Here is a 25,493-nt window from a genome sequence, read left to right as displayed (position 1 = left end):
TGCACATCCTAAACACATCCTAAACACTTCCTTTGAACCTGTCTGAAATGGAAGACACATTGTCAGACTATAGTAGTCCCATCCCTTCTGTTCTATGTTCTCACATTCTTGATTTCAAAGCCAGATATGAATACAGAAATGAGATTTGTTTAGAACATCTTTCCTCAGGTTGCCTGTTTACTAAACATGTGCAGTCTGCGGGCGTTCTAGGACAAACAAAACCTGACAGTGACGATGACAAAGTGACGCGGGAGGAGGATGGGGAAGGAGGAGGGTATGCACCACATAAGAAAAGAGTTTATGTTAGAAAAACAAAGAGTATTGTCAGAGTCAAGGAATGATTAGTTTGTGTTTGGAGGTTGGAATAGTCATGGTGTCTCTCAGACAACAAAAGCACTGTTCTTTAGGCTTATTGACTATCCATTAAATAGATGTAATGATTCCCAGATGACAACCATTTTTGTAGTGTGCCTGCAATGCCTCCATAAGACAGTGTCATTAGCTTGAACAGGATTTCTAATAATATTTTAGTGTCTATCAATATTACATTTTTATGAAAGTCTCAATGTTTCATTTTTTTAATGTTCTTATAAAAGTTAGAATGGTATTCCCGCCTTGGATTTCAGATTTATTTACTGCAGATTTACCTGTTCATTTGGATAATCATAAGTTTTGTCTACTTTAAAAAAAAAAAAAAAAAAAAAAAAAAAAAAATGAAATAAAGAAAAGTCATTTCTTAATTTTATAGATTACAAATAAGGTTTCTGATGTTACAAACCTTTCACGCGTCTCTAAATAATGAAATGCATTGAGATCTTGTTCACATTTAAGATGTAGCCTAGCTAGAAAGCCCCCTTGTGCAAGGCCAGCACCTTATTAGATTTGTAGTGTTCTACAATAATTCCTCAGCTGTGATCAGCGCTGCAATACATTTTCTTATTTGGAGGGTGGATGGAAGGGGGAGATTTGCTGTTATGTGTGATACAGACCCAGACATTACCTGGGTCCTTGGGGAAAAGAAAGATGGTTTGATTTGTATTTTGAAATATGAATATATTACTGCCTTCACTATAGATGTAATGATGACCTCTGCCTTCTGCCTACATTGGACTATTCATTTTGCTGAGCAGATTTTGTTCTGCAGGTTTTGATTTTCTTCCAAGAGGATTTTGCTAATACATGCATGAATGATATAGCAGTATTCTTGGATCATTCATCTAAAAAAAGTATATTCTAGAAAAAAGTTGATACGTTGTGAATGTGACATATCGTCCGTATTTTCACATGTGACGGTAATGAGGAAAAGTATATGCGATTTTCCTCATGACCGTCACTTCGTGAAAATAGGGACAATATATTTCAGCACATTGTGATATATTCTTGCTCTTCATATGTAATATTAACCTGATGTTATTAATGGCCCTGTTTACACTGGACCAGTCTTGTGGCTGAGCCTTTACTTCCTGACTTATAACAAAGGTTAGACAAAACAGCTCCTTGTGTGCCGCAAAGATCCCATAAGGCGCTGTTATGTTGTAAAACTGGACAATAAAATGACCATGAAATCTCATAGTTGCTAGGTTGTTCCAAGACATAAACCCTTTTGCGGTATTCATTTAATGTCAACTAGTCCAAAACAGTAGTCTCCCCTGTCCCCCCCCCCCCCCCCAGACATGTAATTTAAAAATAGCTTTTAGAGGGTCTAAGTTTTTATTTGTTATCTTTAGTGTACACTCATTCAAACCATCAATCATCAATCAAATGGCTAGCAACTCAACATGCTATTTGAAGGGACAGGATATGTTCTGGCCCCTTCCAATGATGTTGTTATGCAATTGTATGCTGCTGAAATGTCAAAGTTTGATATCGTACGTTCAGAACCACAACTTTAGAGGTACGGAAGGAACATTTTACCTCCTAGAATGTATTTTCAAACTACTAATACTATTGGGTTTATTAACAGACTAGTAAGATTTTAGTTGCAGAATCTATAACTTGCTTTAGGATTGATAATTTGTGATCTCTTCATAATCAAAGTGAATATCTTTTAGCAACTTTTAAAGTAAGTATCTTTTAAAACACTGTCTACACTACAGACTTATGAGGAATTTGATCCGCGATTCCTTGTAAAACAAGAATGAAAGAGAGAAGAAAGAAAGATACCTCAAATAAAACTCAAGGTTGTAGCAGAATCTATTGCTTCCCAAAACCTTTCATCTTGTTCAAACAAAAACAACTCCAGTGAAGCTAACATGTATTAATGGTAAATCAGTAGCATTGTATTGAACAAGCTGTGACAGTCATTTACCTGACAAATAAACATTATCTATAGAAAACGGTTGGATTGCCTTGCAAGATGTTACACACTATGTAAATAGAGCTCCAACAGAAAGAACTTGTTTATAGTTTGCTTACCGACTAGACACTGAAGAGATTGAGAAAAGAAGTCTCTTCAGTAGTGTATGATACTCAGGGTCTTACAGTCAAGCCGACAAAGCCCTTAGATTTAATTGGTACCTCATAATAAAAGGCAGGTTTAGATTGCTCATCAGAATCTCCTGGAATGGTAAATATGATACTTTATTTCTGTGCCAAATTAACTTCTTTTGTGGAATTAAGGGGGAAAAGGATTATTCAGTAGTATTTTCAAATTTGCTGCTTATTTTGTAGAGATATGTTTGGCCTTGTTTTAAAAGAAAACAAATTTGTTTTAGAATTGTTCATGTCTGCCTTGTATTCTAAAAAAATATTAATATCTACACATTTGTTATTGGTTGCAAGTATGGTAACTGTTTTTGTTATTTTCTATAGACCTGGCAAATATGACTATTTGCTTCACAATAAGGCAAACAACTTTTTGGTAGCCCTTGGAAAGGGGATAGTGGACTTGAAGTAGTATGCCAATTATCTTTCATTAGTCTTCAAAACAGTTACAATGAGAAATAATCCATATTTTGCAGCTCACATCTCTTTCATCTTCAAAAACTTGTTATGACCCAAAAGTGCACTCAGTGGAAAATATTGGCATTGTCACTGTTGCGAGTCTTCCGAACAAAATATTTTGCACAAATATGACTATAAGATAATCTACTTTGCACATTTGACTTTGAAAGTGGGCGCAACCTTTGATGGAGCTAGTGTTGCATGGCATCAAATCTTTTGTGGAAGAGTCTGATTTTGATTCCCTCACGCTCGAATCAGTTGTTGCAATTACTGGCTATTGTGCCGGCATAAACCATGCGTGAATACGCTGAAGGAATTGGTTTGCAACAAGGTTCTTTTCAAGCTGACAATGCAAATAAAAACAGCAATGTTCAAAATAATTTGTAAGTAATCCCCATGTAACAACTGTTTCTTTGACTGTGGGTTGAACAAGCTGGACTCCCCTCAGCTACCCTAAAGAAACTGAAATATTAAAAATGTTGAATTCCTTTTTATCTCTCCTGTGAATGGAATTCAAATGTAAAGTTTGACAGTGATTTATAAATCCGTTATTGAATCGCAAATCGTTTCTGAATGATGTAATTCTTCACTTATGACAACTGAGGAATATTGCCTGTGACATTCTGACTCTCTGCTTTTGTATCCATAAACGAGGTTCATCTAAAAGTAGAATTGGAGATTGGTTGCTCAAATATGCGGAACAACACATCCTTTGATGGGAGTTTAAATGGGGTTAATTTTCACCCCTATATGAGTTTAAGTTGATACCTCGGTTGAATTTATTGATAATCCATCATGAGAATCAGGGGATGACTAACAAGTTCATAAGTCATTCCAAGTTCAGCGGGTCAAATCACTGGCCCCCTAAACTATATGAAGTGATTTTATACTAGCACACTGAAATTTATCTCATCTGCAGAGAACACTAAGGATGTTTCAGTCATTTACTTTCAGTTCAGATTCAGTTTATTTCCATATTTCACATGTTGTATAATACATCATTACATTTGGCAGGTTACATTTTTGTACTCATTTTAGGATGCGTTTATACAAACAAAAAGAAAAATACATAAGACTAAGTTGTATAAAGGAAGAAATATGATGGAGCCTATAAAAGAGAAAGCAATGCTTGTAGGTCATAGCAACGAAAAAAATACACGGTGGCGACGGGCGATTCGCCCCCTAAACCTCTGAAATCGCCACGGTAAAAATCAAGACGAGGGCGAAAAAAAATCAATATATCTTGAAAAATCGCCCCCGCCATAAATTGATATTCCCTATGAATTAATAAACTAATTTATTGATGTGTCTGAGTGAAATCTCCGTTCCAACTACCAACTCCAAAACTAGAAACTTCCATCAACATTTTAAAAGTTTTGTGAGTTGCAGCGGATAGGCGGTCGTACCTACTGTAGCTAGATCTACAGCGGTATCCGCCTGCCTGCGCCTAAGCTCCCGGCGGCGTTATTTTTTTATGCGGCACAGATTGGGGCTTTTTTTAAAAAGGGGTCTTGATTTACAGACTATTACTGGTCGTGTGCGTACTAGACAGTATAAGTAGTAGAGGTCTGTTTTTAATAGTGTTACATTTAATCCACTACCGCATGGAAAATCATTACATCAACAATCAAAATCAAATTGGAAATCTGAAGAGGAGGCAGCACGTCAATAAGGAGAACATCACAATAATCAGTCAATGAAACTTAACTAACTTAAACGAAGAGGAATGTTATCTAAACACATAGTTCGCGATGGATATACAAACTTCTTCGCAGCGCTAATGCGCTTGCTAACATGACTAGTCTCACGTACGTGCAGACACTATTCACAAGGGAAAGAACGTACTTCCCATAGGTTTAACACGCGCCATGCCCCAATCTGTGCCGCATAAAAAAATAACGCCTCCCGGCGGCCGGACGCGCGTTTCCGTTTTACACCCTGCCCTAGGCTTTTCTCCAATAAAATTTTACAAACCGACTGGTATTCGGAGTCTAGTCGTCCACATCTTGCCTCGGCGCTCTGCACACCACCAGAACTCTGAAAACGTCACGTAGCGCTAGCTAACTCTCTATACTAGTTGATCTTCCTAGTCGTATCATTTATTTTTATCCATTAATACGCAATACTCTAAGAGCGTGAGGATGCGTGATCAGCTCGCAAAATTTAGCCCAGCGATAACAAAACAATAATATATCGGGAAAACCGTCTTGAACAAGAAGACCCTCGCATCCCCAATTGAAATTGTACTTTGGCTTCGCTATTCTTGACGTCGATATAAACCATAGAGATATATACTTAATTATCTCTATGATATAAACAAACTTAGACTTCGGATACAGCATGTTTCGTGTAATTTCTTGCCGAAAAGCCTAGGGCAGGGTGTAAAACGGAAACGCGCCGGCCGGACAGGCCACCGGCCCCGATGTAGTTTCGTGCACAGCATGAATGCATACGCAGTTCGCACACGTTCAAAATACACAGAAGCGTACTAGCTCAGCTCCAGCGCGCGCCCGCACGCTCTATCCTTGTATGAAGCAAATAAGTATTTGCGAGTGACGAGAGCTCAACTGCTAGCGACCAAATTGGTACGTAATATGTTTATTTAGTCTTTTTTCTGGCCCTAATTTTTATCATGGACAATGCAATCCCATTAAAAAAAATGTTATTCCGTCTAAAATTGTGTTATTTATAAGTTAAAACCATTAAATGCGAGTATATTTTTACTGTTGTCCCACATACTGATATATTTGTAATAACGAAACGTGCAGAATCAATGCCGGATTTTTTTCCTGTAAAATCGGTATAAAGCAAGTTTCGTACACAGAAATTGAATTTTGTTATAAAAAAAACCGTAAATAAATATATAAAGGGTGTTCCTACTCCTCAGAATCTTTCTTACAACTGTTTAATTAAATTAAATTATTTATATACGATCGATGCGCGATGACAGGCCAATTGTCATGAGTGATGATGACATCAATTTCTGTCTACGAAATGAAACTAGCTTTGGCTTGGCCTTTAGAATTAGAGTCTATAAAAAAAAAATAAGGCCATGATTTTGCATGCTTCGGCATAACAAATAGACCCTACATCGGTATGTGGGACAACAGTAAAAATATTTACTCACATTTAATGGTTATAAATGGTCTAAATAACACAATTTTAAAGGGAGTTGGTCTACATTTTTTTTAATGGGATTGCATTGTCCATGATAACAATTAAATTTGGGACAGAAAAAAGACTAAATAACATATTACCTACCAATTTGGTTGCTAGTAGTATGATGGCTAAGGAAAAACACAACTTATTGTTACAGCTTGCAATATGGCTTTAAGGAAGTAGCCCCTTGGTTTTTTTTAGGCAATGGGGAAAAGTAGCCCCCATAAAAAAATTAATTCCTAGCCCGCGTGTCAGTGATAATATTTTCTTAGGATATGAAAAACGAACGGTTAAACAAAACAATCCTTTTGACAAGTTTTAGTTACATGTATATGTAAATCATAAAGCCACACATTTAACACAAAGTGAATAAATCATGGGTATCTGAATGTCTGCAATACTCTACATATTATGTACGCTACAATTGTATCTATATTTCCCTTTGCTTGGAATTTAATTGGGTAAAACCGCGTTAAAAAAAAATACAACCTTTAAAAAAAAAAAAGCCCCCCTGAGCTCCAAAATAGCCACCGCAAAATAATTAAGGGGGGCTATTTTTTTAAGGGAAAATCTGAAAAGAGCCCTCGAAAAAAAAAGAGTAATTTTTTGGTTGGGTCATAGGCTCCGGAAGTTATAACAATGATGGTGACTATGGTTACTGCCCTTATGGCTCTCAATCAAGCACTACTTTGTGTCCCCAAAAACCAATACTATATTCTATGGGGGCTGATCTTTTGCAGTTGCTGGACCATAACTTTGGAACAATCTTCCCAAATTCATATGACAGGCACCAACTTCTGCAACGTTCAAATCTTTACTATAAATGCACCTCTTTGGCCTTAATTATTTAGCTTAAACTATCCTTAATTACGTTATTTGTTTTGACCTTGTTTGCTTTCTTTTTATTATGTTAATATTTACTATGTTAAGTTAGTCATTTTAGTAGTTATAAGATTTGTATATTTCTCTTTGTTGATTCCTTTTATGTGATTATGTTTCTTGTCATTCATGCTTGTACAGCGCATAGAGAAACTTAAGTTTATTATGCGCTTTATAAATATTGTATTTTTAAAATTATTATTATCTTGGAAATAAAAGGGCTTGACACCTATAGAGGTCTAGGGGTACACTTTGACCCCCACAATAACACTCGGACCCCTCAAATATCAAAATGTATATAAGAGCCTAGTGTCCACATCCCAATTTGATTCTCTGCACCCCAAGTATTTGAGGTTAGTGTGGAGCTGTGGATATATTGGGGCAGACGGAAATCTCTCAAAATTCTTGTTTTCCCTGAAGCTAACAAAGGTCCAAGTAATCTGTGATGTAGTGCAGACAACTTTCTCATTTGTTCCAACACACAAAATGACTAAATTTCAATTTTTCATGAATGTATGACTCTGGAATATCTATTCTCTCTTGAGTACCTATGATGATAAGCTATCCATACTATATTTTGAGTAGCTAGTACCCCAAGGGAGAATGCATTACTAGGAGTAAAACAGAACTATTCATGTTTTTGAACACAACAAAAGGGAGAGTTGACGGCGACTAAGTCACAATCCACTGACAAACTGCCAATTTGATATGTTAGCATATACTAAATGATCTCATATTTCCAACATTCATAAATTTCTTATGATTGGTTCGATTTATTTCAAACTTTCGCCATTCTGTTTATCTTATTTTTTGTTTTCATACAAATGAACTTATTACAAGGGTTAAATTGCCCTTTAAGATTATATCATCGACCAGGTTTGCTGAAATTTGAAAGAAACTCAAGTCATCTATAAAATCCATGTAGTAATAGTTCAAACCTGTTTACCAACCCTTATGATGTGGACTTATAAAGTAAGGTAATAAATCTTCAATCACATGTCCTAGCTTCATATTGTTGTGTTGTTTCATCTATTCCCGCAAAAGCTTTTCTACTTATTTCTAATCTGTTAAAAGGTAAACTTAATCCTCATGAATAATTCCCTTTGTGAGTTATGCTTTCTTTAGTTTCTATATTTTTTCAGTGGCATTAAAATAAGTATCAATATTGAGTATGCCATGAAAAATTGCTTATTTGTGATCCTTTATTTATACATTTTGATCATCTTGTGATAATGCGATCAGAGAATGGGACCACTGGGCAAATGCCAAAAAAAAGAATAAACAAATAAAAGGGACAACTGAATTATCTATTTTTAACAAAATATACTTTAAATATTGTTTCATGAAGATTGGAAAGTGTTAATCACATTATGCTTTTGCCAGACAGAAAAAGTTAGACTTTGTGTTTATAGGGCAACTCCAATATGTCCAATATCATTTAAACTTTCACCAGACGGCTTCTGTGATTTGTATGTCAAAGCTTCGGTACTTTATTTGGTTTGGATTTCCCTTTAAGAAAGAAAAGGTTTAAGATGAAACATTCCCAAATATTGTTAAGCCAAATAATCAACACCATAAGAGCCAGCAGGTGGTTAATTCTTCTTATCTTTCTTTCCAATGTTCAAAAGTCTTCATTATTCAAGACGATCTACTTGTTTCTCTGTTCAAATAGATCTTAACACTTGAAAAACACCGAAGTCCTTCTTTTAAAAAAACCTATAGTGTGTCTATATTGTTGACTGAGCATAAAGCCTGTCTTTCTAATACCCCATTCACAGTGGCCTCAAACACCGCGACAGCAGCGGGACTGTCCCGCTGCTATCGCGGTGTTGTCTTCAGTGTGAAGGCTCGGACCCGTTATAAACTATCGCGGGATAACACCGCCTCGCGATAACGCCGCGACAAACTATCGCTAGGTTCGCCTAGCTACAGCAGCGGGACAGTCCCGCTGCTGTCGCGGTGTTTACTCAGTGTGAAGGCTCTCCGCTATAACACCGCGACAAACACGTGTGATTTGTTTACTTACATGTACCTATCACTGACCTCTTTTCTCCAGCAATGGGGAACATAAAGTGAAATAGAAATAAAGTAACCAGTGGATTCAAATTGATTTTATTATTATGTAGATATTATAATTATCCAAATAAAAATATTTCACACTTCAAAAAATTAAAATATTCTGACTGGAAACAATAAAAATGCTAGTTTTTTAAAAAGTAAAGTAAAGTGTGTAAAGTACAGCTAGCGCGCGCGCAAACCCAGCGCTGAAGTATTTCCGGTCATATCGGGGTCACTCGCGGGTCATGAGCCATGCATACACGTGTTTGTTACGGAGGTAATAAAAATCACCCGCTGCAGCGTGAATGGGTACATGATATTTATCCCGCTGCTGCAGCGGGATAACTTTTCTACTGTGAATGCATTTGTAGCGGTGTTATGGCGGTGTCGCCGCTCCGCTACAACGCCGCTACAAATTTCAAAACCACTGTGAATGGGGTATAATGAAGATAATCTGAATTTTCTCTGTTGTTGTTTGATTTGCAGTCTCCTGCATAGTTTCAGTTTCTTTGCTAGCCTGGTTTTCAGGAGAAAGATTCCTCTATCCCTGATTGTGCTATAGTTCCAAGTTTAATTTAATTCACTTTCACTAAATCACTTTCTGCACCTCTATGCTTTTGCATTTGAATATCTGTTAACGTCAACAAGTGAATTATCATATTCTGTATGCTTATTGAAGGGCCAATCTGGTTTCCATAGCCATTAGTATGAATTTATTGAGAAGGTCTTGTATACCTCACAACACTCATCACAAGAGGGCATATGACCTAAGGCATTTCAGGAAGTTCAAGCTAAATTAACCAATTTTGATCATTTAACGCAATTCAGTAGAAAATTATTGTCATGCTGTCGATCTGGATGTCAGTGGTGTCGTTTAGTTCATCATGCCGTGTATTGATTGTACTTGCCAGTATCAGTTGTACTTCCAATAGCCGGGTTGTAAAACGTGTAAACTATATATGTAACCAATGTTTACTCTATGTGTTCTCCCAACAATGAGATGGGAGGGGAGGATGGGGGAAGGAGGGAGAGAGAGAGAGAGAGAGAGAGGGGGAAGAAGAGGGAGAGAGAGAGAGAGAGAGGTGAGAGAGAGAAAGAGAGAGGGGGAGAAGACAGAAAGAGGGAGAGAGAGGAAATAAGACATAAAGAGGGAGGGAGAGATGGACATCAGAGAAAGAGATAAAGAACAGACCAAACTGATTATTGCTTCCTATTATGGCACAATACCACAAAGTCCAATGAGCACCCCTTCACCCCTTACAATATAATCTATAGCACCCACTTAAGTGACAGGGGGTCGTTAACACCCCCTATAGAATCTCAATGCGGTGGAATCGTACCCCATTCATCCCACCCTCTTGTCTAGTCGACCCTTTTCAAGAGTGATCTGGGCAATTGGTTACCCCACAAATAACGGACACGTCTAAACAATACGCAATTGTGGGCACCAAGAAGATACCCCTCCTCCGAGCTCCCCACTCCCCGATCCCATGCCCAACTGTTGCCAGCAGTTGGAAGCTAGAGACGCCGAGTTCACCCAGGCGATTAACGCAAGGTGCTATCTCTTTTCTTCTTCGTTCGTACAGTGAGGAGACAGTTATACGAGTTCTGCTTTAGTTTAGCCAAAGGGATCATTGCAAGAGGATACTATCAGCTACGTCCAGGGAAAACGGCTCTTCTGTCATCATTGTGCCATCTCTTTGTTTCCTTCGCTGACTTTACAGTTGTATTACTAGCAGGTAAATATTAGTGTCTTCATCACTTTTATCTCTCTCTGTTTCCATCCCTCATTCAGTATGTGCTCTCTTTTTTTTTGGCTAGGGGAGTTATTTGGTGACCTGCTCTGTCAACCATAGCCAGCATTTTTAGAAAGTGGGTGTGAAATTTAGAAGTTTACCTCCATATACCCTGTGCCCTAATCCAAGTACAGTCAACTACCAACTGCTTGGTGAACATCTTTCATCTACAGGTGTAGGAAAATGCCTCTAGAACTACAGAACCATTTCTTTGTGAAAGATTTTTTGTCGTTTTGAATGATATCATATCAATGTACCTGCAGTGAATTATAGAGTGATCCACAGTCTTCATTTTGGATTCTTTATAGCTAAGTTATACATGAGGTTAGCTGTTATGATTATCAACAGGCTTGTGAAGCCATTCTTCAGTCCAAAATTGTATCATTTGTCATCATTTCATGTGCGGATGCCTTGATATGTGCTAGTGTTTCTATAGGCCTCGAAACTGCAGTCAGCATGAAAATAGCATTGTTAAAATATTACATTTAACTGATTTTTTAAAGATTTACTCAACTCCAATTCATATTTTAAAGGAGAATATACATTGACTTCATGTGATTTACAAAAAAACACAAAGTCTACGGTAATCATCTTGTCAGCATATTCTTTGAGTTGTAAATTGTTGAAAACATCTGTGAACATATTCTTGCAAATGATAATTTCTACACTGTTTTAGTTTGGATGTCACATAAACACAGCATTCTTTATAGCCTTTGCACACCTACAAAAATTATGGAGGAATAGGCTATTTTCGTAATGTAACCAAATCTAATGAATACGTCTTTGTGAAGTGCCTTGATACATATTATTTAATTTACCCATTGCATTCTTACTATTCTTAACAGGTGAATGAAATGATTTTTATTGGAGCACATCAGAAAGACTTATGCATCAAATTTGATTACATTATAAAAATAGCCTAGTGTGAACATGATGTATTTGAATTGTGCACAAATTCATGAATTGTTGGAAGACACATATTAAAAAGTTTCAGTCAGAATTGGAGCATTTAGAGACCTATATAATGTTTTTGTTCATATTTTTTTGGTTGCATTTTACAATGTGTCTTCTGAATGGATTTTTAAAAAAAAGATATAGAGAATATATTGATTATGTATCCTTTCAAAGGTGTTATTATCTGTCTTTTATACAACACCTATGTGGATCCTTGTCATTTGATTGGAGGATTGTTGGTCACATGATATTCAATAGATGTTATATTGCACGACCGTGCATTTTTGGTTATATGCAGACTGTGTACCTCTCCTCCGTGCGCATATTCCTGCGTGTATCTGACGCGAAGGCAATCTGAATGTAATCGAGAAGGTTCGACTCCAACCTTTATTTATCTTTAATATAAGGAGTAAAGCATAATTTGTTGATCAACGTTCTATTAGATCTTCTTCGATGTTGTATAAAACAAATAATGAATGTTTTTCATTCGTTCAATAGTGCGAATATTTTCATTTGTTGAAAGATTAACGCTAATTCTATTCAACTCCTGAAAATATTCGCACTATTGAACTCATAACCATTCATTATTTGTATAATATTGCCCATCGATTGAATATTGATTGAATATGAATGTGGATTGATAAGAATGCCACTGATGCATAAATATTATGATGCCAGCTAGATATAGATGATGTGATGAGAGACTGAGGTAGGGAGAGAGAGAGAGAAAGAGAGGGAGGGGGGGAGGGGCATATTTTATGTAGCAAATTCAGCTTGAATGAATCATAAATTTATCATTTCACAACATCAATAAGTCTAGTGATGTGAAAGAAAAGGTACATGAATCAATTATCTTGAGGTAGATTTATATTTAGCATGAAAGGACACAGTACCTATTCCTACCTTGGTATTGAGACATGGATTCATTGGAAGGGGGGGAGGGAGGGGTGCATTTATGTGCAGTGCTCCCGGTAGCCCTTTCCTGCAGAGCAGAAATCCCCTCCCATTTACAACATGCTGTGGCTCTATACAGGTTTCAAGCATTCTTTTATTGAAATGGTGAACCAGTAAAATGAGTTTGAGTTAATCTGTAACTAAGTCTCTCTCATCAATGACCAGACATAGCATGGTGTACTTTTCTTGACTCAGTAAAACGATACATGTTGATACCGTTTTAAGGGTTTAAAATTTCAATTGTTGTCTAAGAATGGAGTCAATACAGTGTGCAGACTGCTTTGTGTTAGTTTGCATATAATTCTAAGGACAATTTAAAGTTCAGATTAGTCCTTTTTATATTTTCTAAACACTGCATTTTTAGTTGTTGGAAAACTCCTGATTTTGTTGGGAGTAACTGTAGAGGTATTTGATGGATAACCAGGTGTCGTCTGAATAGTTCAAATTAGGCAAGATAAATATAATTCCCTTGAATAAACATAGTTGTATGAATGTATGTCAAGTCAGATGAAGTGAGGAGTGGTGAGGGGTTTTTGAATGAATTCTTGTTTGAAGAATATAAATTAATTGAAGCAAGGAATGTGAAATTATGTTTACCGGTAGTTCTTACAATAGATCTTGATAAAAAACACTAAGAATAAGGAGAATGGAAATGCAGATGTTGCTGCTGAATTAAAAAACATTTTCCCTTTACAATTTTCACTAATTTGATATGCTGGAATTTTTCATCATTTCTGCTTTATTTATTGAAAAAAAAATAGTTCAAACGACACTGGCAATTGTCGTTATTAAAGAAAATGCTTCACCCATTGAAAGATATTATTGTTGTGTAGGTTGTAATTTCAACAAAAAAACAAAGAAAATTATTTTTTTTTTAAATATAATAAGTCCTGTTTAAGTATGATATCAGCATAAAGTTCCTGACCTTCCTAGTGCAAAATCAACAATGTTTGGACTTGTGAGAGCAAAAGGGTTAAATACTTAAATTCTATAAAAAATGTGATAATTGAAAACTGATCCCGAGAAATGTGAGCCATATTCCAGGTGTGTTCATTCCCAGTATTATTGGTTTTCACCAAGGTTATGAACTGCTTGGTTTTTAGTATTTTACAAATTCAGAGGTTGGACATGAAGTGTTGTCTTTGTCACATACTACAGTTATTTGATGTTGACTTTTAAGAATAACTTCTGAGAGATAGGGTAATTGCTTAATTCTAGTAGTATAGCGTAATGTAGTATATAATCCCTTGTTATATTTTGAACGATGCGTGAAAGTATTATTCATTTAGAAGCTAAACCAAGATTGAGCGTTTTCTATTTTGATTTGATTGTGGACTGAGATGAGACTACATCAAGGTATGCATGTAATCATCATGTGCATGGGTACGGTCTGCGAATTGAAGGGTTGCTGAAAGATCATGTCATGAAGTGGAAATCTAATCTACCTATGGTAGTTTGTTCGTTTGATATCCTTACAAGAATCAATGTTTGTGGGGATCGGTTCAAGAAAGAAGATTGAACTTGAAGATAAAGTGAGAAGGAGAGGAAGAAAGGACAGTGTCTTAGAAATGTAATATGGTTTGTTTGGTGTGTGTTTTTTCCATTCAGTATGTGATTTACGCTTATAAATATGTACACAAAGTAGCCTTGAAATATGAGTAAAATTGATATAGTTTTGACCATGACATTTATAAATATTTTGTCTTGTCTGCATTTGCTTGAACAATCGTAAAACACTCAATTATATTCTCCCTCATTTTTATAAAACGGGGTTGAAATACGCTAGACTTAATTCAGATTCCTATTTGATATTGATCTAAAAGTCAATAAGCAGACAGACTCCAATGTAGCTATTTCATTTCCTCCATAAAACTCAATAAAATAGGGAAAACTTCCTATATTTTTGTATTTATCCCATATAATATCCCATCATGATACAGGTCAGATTTGAAATTTGATCATGATTAACGACATATTTTGGCTGAATGACCAGCGGCTCTCTTGTCACAATTTTTTAATCACACTTGGCTCAGAGAAGTATTTGGTGGTGATGAGAGATTGATCAGGCCCTAGTCCCACATATAGCAGATTTTTATGGGCTTTGAAAATGCAATGGAGAGAAGCCGTCTGAATCAGAGAGCGCTAACTTTTACTATTCTTTTATTTTAACGAAGAAAATTGCAAGCAATTGACCTTCCAGTAAAATTCAAGGGATATTAATTGCACTGTAAAAGTACACTGTAGTGTAAGCAATCATATATTTGAAAGAAAGTTTATAGACTAGTCAGATCTGGAATGGAACGCCAAACGTAGAAATCCAGATAATTCTTTGAGTTTGAAGTAGTCTTCAATATATCTCTGCTTTACAAGGCTCAAAACACAAATTGCAATCAATTAAAGGAAAGGAAGAACCAATTTCTCAACTGGTATTCATGTGTATACATGCAATTTATTCTCGTTATTTTCAAGTGTTACTTTATAGGCCTGTGAATCTTCACATGGCTACATGTAGCAATTTATGCTTTTAATGTAGTTGATTATAGATTTGGGAACATGGGCACTTACGCTTCATTATATGTCTACCTGGTACAATAACGTCTCAGGGAGGATCTACAAAAGCTTTACAGGTATCTTCATCTATCATCATAATAGACCCAATTAAGGAGAAATCGACTCCAAATTGCTCAGTTCATGATCCTTTGTGATAGCTGGGATGGGAGTTTGGTGTTCATCCATAAATCTATACAAACTTTTGCCAGTTAGGATTTATTATACCTCATTAAAATGAGATAAGTTTTTGTTTGGTATTGTTGGTGGGATTGGGGCTCTTATTTAGGATTGTCCTGTTGAGTGAGTTGTGATTGATGGTAATGATTATCATTGGGAAGCCCCCATGCTTTTTATTCCTAATGCGGGTTTACAATTTTGACGGGACTCTCTGACAGGCTAGGTTCAGAAGAGAGTGAGAAGGAAGAGGAGGGAAAAGAGACATAGAAGGGAAAACTTGAGACACAGGGGAGAGGTAGAAATAGAGAAGGGGAGAGGGATCTTCAAGTTGGAGAGGGGATTTGAACAAGAGTAGGGGGGATAAGGTGAATGGGAGAGCAAGAGAGGGTGAAGGAGAGAGGGAAATGGAGAGGGATGAGGGGTGGTGAAGGAGAATGACTTGAGAGAGGGGAAATGAGGGAAATAAAAGGAAAAAAATGTAGAAAAAAATAAGGGAAGGAGAGGTTGAAAAATACATGTGGTAAAAGAATAAAGACTAGATTGAAAAACACATGAACCGAAAATTGATACCTGAGAAAAAAATTACTGAAGAATCTTTTAAGGATGTCCCAGAAAAGAAGAAAGGAAATGTTAGGAGAGGAACATCAAGTATGTAAGATATGCTATAATATCTATAATGATGAAGATTTTAGGAGACCTGTATTGTATAGGTGTATAATAGGGAGTACTTTAAAAGAGCAATGTCAGATAAACAGAAATTGAAGAAAGTGATGGAAAAGTTGTTGATAACTCATCTGGACTCTTACTGGAAAACCAGAAATCTAAATACCTGTAGCATTAAAAGCATCTATGAAAAAGGATATCCGGCCATCCAAAGCCAAAGGAATAGCTGTTACATATCTGCATTAGTTCCAAGCATATGTCCTTCAGACAGTACAATATACAGGCCTTCTCCACATTCCGGTATCCCCAAGATTTTCCTTTTTTGGCCACTTGAAAGGTTCTATCTCCTTCAAGACAAAACAGTCTGAAAGCTACTGGGCTTTCGACCAAAAAAATCCATACTATAACAAGTGAAATAAATGAATAAAGATAAACGACTAATCCTGGTGCGGAATTAGAAAGTTTTATGCTGGAAAGGAAACTTTTTCTACCTGTCTGATTTAATTCATTAAGGTACATGGATGATTGGATCAGAAAGGCAACTGTCCTTGTTATTGAATGAAGTGGAGTAGAAGGAAGGAGAGGGGGGGAGAGAGAGAGAGAGAGAGAGAGAGAGAGAGAAAGAAAGAGAGAGAGAGAGAGCGATCAAGCAAGAGAGACAGAGATGGCATGAAATATTATTGAGAGGAAAGAAAGAGGTGGAGAGAGGGGGAGGAGAGAGAGAGAAAGAGGGGAAGAGAAAGAAAGAGAGAGAGAGAGAGAGAGATGAAGATTTTTTTTTTTTTTGGGGGGGGGGATAACGGTTGCAGCTGAATGGTTGTAATAGTGGAGACAAATATTGAAATTTATTTTGTCTACAGATTTAAAAGAAAAACTGATTGGAAGAAAAGAAAGATAGTTGTTGGTGGTATTCCATGAATCTAAAAGCAAGGCAGTTTTCTGAGGTTACCTCACTTTAATTCTACTTTGTCTTGGCATTTTCATGGCTATGTGGTGGTTGTTGCTTCAAACGAAACTCAATATTATATAACCCTGAGCAGCAACATACCCCTATACTGAGTCAAGTGATCGATCGATCATCGATCTCTATTGTTACCGTCACATGAATAGTGTCACAAAACCGCCGTTCAAATCATGCTATGATATCATTCTTTGTCCCCTACACCTTATGATTTTAGGGAGGGAGGGGGGGGGGGGGAGGGGGAGGGGGTTAGTGACATCAAAGACTCTCTATTATCTATGATTGACCTTCATCCCTTTCACAACTAATCCCTTTTACCCTTTCACAGTTAATCCCCTTTTCCCTTCTCTGTATAGGGGCTCCAGGTCCTGCCCCCTTTCTTAGCCGGGTTTTCAATAGATTAAGGGCGCGTTCATGCTTGATTTTGACGGCCAGAATCAGGCATCTGTTACGCGTTTAGTTTAAAACACGGTTGCGTCTTAGCTCACTTTTGTAGAATCACCGAAAAACGGCGATCACGATCGCCGATCGTAAACTCACAAAAAGATGCGTTTACAATTTGTAAACGCGTTTAAATGGGGTCAACGCACTGACCTCTAGTGGGTCTACGTAGCATGCACAGTGAAGGTTTGCGAATCCAGCTGGAAGACCAATTAAGGCCACACACTGAGAATTGCCTGGGGGAGCCAGAGAAGTAAGCATGAACACTACATCGTGGAACTGCGATCACGATGAGCGTTTACGATGAGCGTTTCAGATCGCTCATTCTGCCTTCAAAATTTAAGCATGAACGCAGCCTTATTGAACCATTGGGGTCTTTCCAGGGAGAGAAAGAGAAGTGTGTTTTGATGATCACCTTAGTGCAGATATCTACCTATTGATACTGGCTATTGATTGGTAGGATCAATTGAAAGAGGATTTAATTCTGTATTGAGGTCTACTCATGTAAATGTTGAATGTATACCCCCAAACAGTTTAGCAAGTTTTGTGTTGGATAAAAGAAGGAGGAAATAACTGTTTACGGTTATTTATCCGATTGAAACTTCAATTACCGGTATGTCATCATTGACTGTCAATTGAATGCCTGAGATTCTTAGGAATCACCCATATCAAAATATCATGGGCAGAAGCTTCTCTCAGCAATTCTTGACCGGTGAGTTTTGGAAATCATTTAAATTTTGTGTGTTTGAATTGAAAGTCTGGTCACAAAATTTGGAGGAAATTTCCTTTGGCAAAATGACAGTATCCGCCAGTAAACAAGTTGACCTTTATTGCAGCTATGAGGAGAAGCTACAAAACTATTGATTTTTTTGTTCTTGGGCTAAAAAGATTATGTGTCCATTTTTGCAGATACAGATAAAGAATTCCATTCGTTTACTAATCCATATTTCCTTCAATTCACTCTTTGCGAGGGGAAAATAAATTGATGTGAAATCTTTTCAAAAGAGTTGTTTTTAATGTGAGATAATTTACATTAAAAAGTACATGGGAGGGGAAAGATGATATTACTCTTGAAAATTTAAATAGAGATCTGGCAAAAAAATTAATCCCCATCTAGAAAATCTCTCTTATGCAAAAATTAATCCTAAATGAAACTCCTATGAACAAGAAAAAGGGTAATTTTCATACTGATCAATATTGTCACCGGTGTTTATACACTCCAAATGCTGTTCATTTATCAACTGGAAAGATTTTTCACCCCGCCAGCAATTTGCGTGTGACTAAAATTAACATAATTACTTCTTGGGCTTTAACTGTCATACATGATGTATTGCTCATTAAACGAATGTAATCCCCCGGGTTGTGCTGAGTCCCGATTAGTGCTACCCTTTCCTTATCCTCCTCTAGATTACTGTAGAAAATAACAAAGACATAAAGGCTAGTGCAATCTGGTTTCCATGGCAATCAAGATCCATGCTCTTGATTCAGTATACACTAGGTGGTTACTGAACTACGGATTTAGTGCAAATTGAATTTCTTGCGAACCTTGATTATTGGTGGCGATTTTTAACTATATTTTCTTTTTAAAAGATTAGAAGGAGTTGAGAAATCTCAGTGTTACTTATCAACACTCTAATGTGACATTTAAAGGGCATTCGTACTAAAGGACATTTACATGAGATTCGTATCAAGAAACATCATTAATTTGTAGTTTCATTGAACAAAACTTGAAATTAAACACTGGTGTTTAGGATATACTCCTACAAATGAAAAAACAAATTTGTTCACAAACTTGAAAGAAAAATGACTGTTAAGAGAAATTTGGAATGAAATGTTTCTTTGAAAGAAATATTAATTATGCTGGCAGTAGACAGCAATTATTTTATTTCTGGTGTGCATCATATAGACTCAAAATGTTATTACTATTTCTACAACTTGCACAACAAATCTCTGAATATTGTAGCTTGTAGTTTCAAAGTACAGAGCTAAAAATGGAAACTTGCATCTAAGATGCCATTACAAAATAATATGCTGATGTAGAAATTCATGAAGAAATACTGATTTTAAAGAAAACCATTGTAAAAAAAAGTGCTTTCTTGAAAGGAAGCATGATTGTTGTTTGTAACAATTACTTTGGCATATGGTAGTATGAAAAGTGCTTTGCATTCATTTCTTGGATATTTTCCCTCCAATGTGGTTTGAGTCTCAATTGAAGTGCCTGTAACCACAACTTAATCATTCTTGAAAAAATCTCCATCTTCATCATCATCTGACGGAATGGAGTAGAGAGCTGCGGACTAGAGCATTGATTTGAGCATCTTGTAGTGATCAAATGAACTGGAAGGTTGCACTGATGTGGTCTCTTTCTCAAACAGAGGAGAAACGGGGGAGAAATTAAAATATTGCCATTTTTTTGTTGTTTGTTGCTTAGGACTTTGGAATATAAGTGGGAATGTAGATTGTTGTGTGATGTACTATAGTGGTGTTTTGTTCGAATACAAGTACATATTTGAAGTGAGCAGATATTAGTGCTCACCTCAATTTTTTTTAAACTTTCTTGATTTTTTTAAGATTGACTTAGATTTTTTAAAGTTATTTTTTGCTTATGATTAAAATGAGGAGATTATGGTTTTGGAGCGTTTTTATTCCCCAGGTTTTATTGTTCATACTTCAGTTAAGATATTCATAAACTTAAAGAAAGAGAGAGAGAGAGAGAGGGGGGGATAGCAGATGGGTAAAATGATGACATTCCTTTGGTTGTCAACTAGGGCTGTGCACAACAGTGTAATGAGGTACCCGAGTACACTCCCAGGCTCACAGGCGAATACTCGAGTATTCGGATGCCATATTTTTTTATAATTTTTTTGAATTTTTTTGATTTTTTTGAATTTTTTTGAATTTTTTTTGAATTTTTTTGATTTTTTTTTAATATTTGGATTTTTGGATTTTTTTTCTTTTTTTTCTTTTTTTGCCACTACCATACCTCTCGGCAGTTTCTCAAGTCCCTTGCTGAAAACGCATGCAACTTTACTTTGAGTTGCAGTTGAAGGCGCCGATTTAATAAGAATAATAACAGTAAACAATGCTGTTTTAAAAACCAAAGATGGCAGAATAATCCATTTTCCTCCAAGTCCAAACAGAAATCTGGACATTTGGTCCCAGTTTCTGAAAGGTGAGTTTGACAGTGCTTGAGTTGGGAAACATTTTTACCGACGGTACCATGCCAGCGGACGCTGCTCTCCCTGGCACGGGTAAGCGTGGGCCTGGACATTTTTTTTTTTTTTTTTTTTTCTTTTTTTTTTTTTTTTTTTTTTTTGCGGCCGAATATTCGGGTACAAGAAATCGTACCCGAGTAGTTGTCAACCGTGCGGGTACTCGAGCATTCGACTACCCGTCGCAGCCTTATTGTCAACCACTTAAAATGATTGGGGGGGGGGGGGTCATATCATTTTGACAAAATAAGATTAATGCAATTTTCTGATTTGTCTTGAAATAGTCTCAGTTTCACAAAAACAGTACAATAGTGAATTAGTGATGCATGACTCTCGTCCTCATGTATGACAATAGTTTTTGAAAATGAAAAATCTTATTTTTGGGGTGAGAATAAATCACCAATGGGAAAACAAGTCGAATGAATGAATGATATAGAATCAGTTACAAAAGTCATAAATTGTGATGATATCAGCCAGTAAATATGGATCTGCCAGCCAATTTGTGGTTGCCAAGTGGTGAGGTAATTACTTGTTGTTATCTTGAGCGAGAAGAGACCTATCACCTTATTGCGTGGCCTTACTGACAGTTGTTCGTTGTTTTATGATGTGTGGACAGACAGGCTCCAGACACTTCAAAAAAATGTGGGATCCGTGGGATCCGGGTCGGACGTGAACTTGCGGTTGGAACAGTTCTTGTGACATTTGTAGGATCTCATAAGTTTTAATTTAACAGGTTAAAATGTACACAGGTATTTGATCTTGTTCCGAAGCTTTTAAAAAAAAAAACACATACATAGGGCCTAATGAAAGTTCATTTTAGATTGTGCTTCATTAGTTGGAGACCTGTAGGGTGTAGCTTGAATGTAGGTCTGTTAGGTTAGTAAGCTGAGATAGATTTAAGGGATGGTGTAACATTTAGCAGGCATTTTTATCAGACTTGATCCTTAGATATTCTTAACTTTAAAGTCTTTGATAGATCAAATGAAATATCTAAAAGTTTATTGATCTCACAGTATGGTTGTTTTAAATTCTAAGAAATAGAAAGAGTTTGCGCTGGGTCTGATCAAAAGCAACAGGGATATATTCTTAATTTACTGGTACAAAAAGCGTTGACAGTGGCAATAGTTTTGGAAGCTGCAGCACTTTTGACATTTATTAATACATCAATCTTTTGCCTGGGTCCAACATCAAAATAAATCCTGTTTTGCTTCCAAGAATAGCATAGAAACTAGGTAATAGAAACGCTGAGCTTTTAAATGACTTTTAAACTTGATGATTGATAATGTATTACTACGGCTCATGCCTTTTTGAAAATAAGACCTTTTCAAATGATTTTAACAGATTTCTGAACCCAGTGACACTGATATGTGTTTTTAAGAAAAGTGTTGATGTATCCCAAAATTTGGAGCAAATCTTGGTACATAAGTAAAACTACAGACTTGGTTATTTGTTTGTCTAAGCATGTTTACTTCATCAAATCGTTTGATCGATTTTCATTTTTGCCAAGTCTTACTTGTAGTCGATCAGGTAGGCCTATAACCTTAAATGATATTGAAGGAAATTTCAAGAGATATGTTGATACAAATCTTGTTTGTTAAACCCTCCCCCCCCCCCTCAATTTTTTTTTTTTTTTTAATTTCATACTGTGAAAGTGTATTTCAAATGATAGACTTTGCTTTATGTTTGCTTTATGTGAATGCACCCTGTAGATGAGACATAACAGCCTAGACATAAACAGCAACAAAGCAGGCCTATATACTTATTTGATGATAGGGAACCTCTGATATATCTGCTAACACTTTTTAATTACTCCGCATCAAGTCGCCTGAGAATAGTTACCAGACCTTGTGCATCATCGTCCCCATTCCCCAAGCAGAGAGTCGGATGGAGGCCACTTTCGGCAGTAAATGAGGCAGGGTCGAGCAGTGCTACGCTTGACTTAGATTTCAAACATGAGGGGGGTAGCCTTGTTAGCAGAATGGACCTGGTTTTTAACGGTCTGTAAGGTGCAGAGTTCAGATTAGCTCATTCCAAAACATATTTGGGAAGTGCCTATATGTTCTGCAAGTCATTTGATCCTGAAATTCTTAAACTTAAAGTCTATTGTAGGAAATATCACTGCTTCACTCAAATTCACTTATTTTTGGCAAAGTGTCAATTAATATGTGATTATTTTTCTACGGCATGAACAAAGCATCCGCTCCCATATCTTCTCAAGGTACAATATCTTGAGTTTAGAAATTAATTTCAGTTGCTTTGCAGCCTTCTTTTTTTTTTTTTGGGGGGGGGGGGATCAATCAAGTATACTAGTAAGGGGTCATAAGTATTTCTCTTAATCTCATACTGAATCGGAATTATAAGCTAAAAATTTATTGTTAAGTCTTACGTTATAATGGATCGTGAAAACACACCAACTTAAACATTTCAAACTTAAACTTTTACAAGTGAAAGTCCAGATGGAAAAAGTATTTTATCGGTGGAAAGCATGTTGTGTGTCCTTCGCTTCGAAGTACATCATTCCTACCATGTTCCAACAAAAGGCATGACTTTGTTTTCACAACAGTAACCCTGTTCTATTTTCCTCATGTGTTGTCAAGCTGTCTAGCTTTGTGAATGACATGTCAGGGAATGTTCCCATTAGCTGCATTTACACTGCAACCAAAAATCATTGATTTTTCTCACAGCCCGCTATTTCTGATTCTGGAAATTAGCCCCATCACGAAATAGCAAGCTATTTGGCAGGTGAAGACGCGAATAGTGGGCCATTTGCTCCAGAAATCTACCCAAGATATCTTGGGCTAGTTTGCAAAATTACCTGCTATTTGTCCGGTCTGTTTTCACCAGCCCGAAGACTCGCAAAAAAGAAGGGAAAAATAAAATCTAGCTCTTTTTGAGCTGATGAAGACACAATTTGTAACTTGGCCTTATTTCCCGAATCAGAATTAGAATAGCAGGCTATTTGGCAAACTCAAGCTGGTGAGGACAGGCCTATTGTGATTGTGATCTCAAATCCAGATCTAAACCCAGTAACTTTTGCAAGGTTCGGCATTGATTATATGCAAAGGTTTAAAGTGGCAAAACTCTGTGGTTTTACAGTATGTATACCTCATATGATGCTGTCATATGATCACCATTGTATTTCAATCAATCTTCTACTCAGTATTATTCTGAAATCAAATTGAAGAGCTTAAATCACCCTTTCTACAGATTATGGAAGAAAATCCTTACGCCAGAATCACTTCGCACTTCATTTGAAAGGGATGATCTAAAAATTAGATGAAGGATAAACAAAATCGTCCTCGTTGCAAGTCATTAGATATTTCCCCCTTTTGATGTGAAGGAGATTGCCTGTAGCGTATGCTGATCTACAAATAATACCTTTGATATTTGACAACTTGTCCAAAAGAGCCGCTACCATGTAAGGATGTAGCGTCTCTGATACCTACTCAAATTACCATCATTTCACAGGCTTCGTTTAGTTGAGATGCGTTTGAATTCGAAGCCATAAATGTCCCTTGTAGTAGTTCATGAAATCTTGTTCTTCACATCATACCTTCAGGGTACACCTTGGTATTCATGTTATCCATTTCATCAAGGAATCTCATGAAGCCTTCTTTCAAGGGCTCCATCATCTTCATCATCCAAACAAGATGATGGTCGATAATGTGGTCCAGTCCAGACATGATGACAATGGCATGTTTGCGTATCTAATCTGTACGAGATTAGCAAGATAATGGGCTCTTGTAAATATTGCAATTCGTGTATAAATCCTTTTTTTTTTTTTATATATACTTCTGTTATAATAAGTGGGCAAAAAAGAGGATACTTTGAATAATTCTTTACATCTTCTGCAGGTCTTCGGAACTTTAGAGGAGAGACCATTTATTATCTACTGAAGTCTGTTGTATACAACAGAAGGTCAGACAATAGGCGAGTCTGCAGTAGTATTAGTAATAAAGCAGTGTATAATGTGCTTTGCAGTATGTGGGGGCCATGCAAAATAAAAGACATTGCCTAAAAGAACTGTATACTCATGGGAATATTCTTTTTAGTCCCTTTGATTAATAGCTGTAGAAGTGTTCTTCTTTAGACATCTCTGTCCCTTCTCATCATGGGCTCGTGTGCAATAGGGCCCTTTTATTGCATTGTTTGTTGGTTAGACCTGTTTTCACTGAATGATTTATTGCATTAGTGTGGGCTACACTATTCCGTATTCAATTTATCTGCAAGTGATCTGCAAGTGATCTGCAAGTGATCACCATCACTAGCATACTTCCATCGTGCCATATGTTCAGAGCCAGAAGTGGGTTTAAATTTTTGTTTAATTAGCTGAATTAAAAACCTCACTCCAAACGGATGATACAGGGGCTAGCAGGATGCTACAGTTGTACAAACAAATTCACCCGCTTGTCCTAGGTAACAGAGTCTATGCAACGTTCAATTGCAGCCTACATATGTATTCACCCACTTTGTTTACTAAAGCATTTTAATATATCTTTAAAAAGTTGAACAGTAAAGTTGTAAGTATGCAGTATAGAGTTCTGCCTATAAACATGGGTGGATCAGGGTTGTTTGCAATCCTTTTGTCTGTTGTTTAAAACGAGTTGTTTATTAGTTTGGACCAGGAAATCCTGTGATCTATGAGCTCCCATGAGGACTACTATCCTTGCTTACATCTTTTTTCATTAGTCACCTGAGAGCATCAGTTGTATGGAAACAGAAGCCTCATGTCTCTGACAACATTAT

At 36.6% G+C, this 25,493-nt stretch overlaps 1 protein-coding gene across 2 annotated transcripts in view; it reads left to right on the top strand.

The window, feature by feature from the left end:
• The window catches only part of LOC579087 (teneurin-3), a 123,893-nt gene that overhangs the window by 16,748 nt on the left and 81,652 nt on the right, over positions 1-25,493 (top strand). Inside the window, exon 3 of one of the 2 annotated variants that reach the window (XM_030980405.1) lies at positions 10,626-10,778. The gene's annotated coding sequence lies outside the window, so the exon portion shown is untranslated. Of the gene's footprint in view, positions 1-10,548; positions 10,779-25,493 lie in introns of those variants that run through there. The other variant, XM_030980406.1, reaches the window with a different exon arrangement.

This window comes from Strongylocentrotus purpuratus, unplaced genomic scaffold (genome assembly GCF_000002235.5).
Source record: "Strongylocentrotus purpuratus isolate Spur 01 unplaced genomic scaffold, Spur_5.0 spur5_scaffold_11, whole genome shotgun sequence".
NCBI classification, from domain to species: Eukaryota; Metazoa; Echinodermata; class Echinoidea; order Camarodonta; family Strongylocentrotidae; genus Strongylocentrotus; species Strongylocentrotus purpuratus.
The sequence above is the reverse complement of the archived record's forward strand: the minus strand, read 5'-3'. Positions and strand labels throughout refer to the sequence as shown.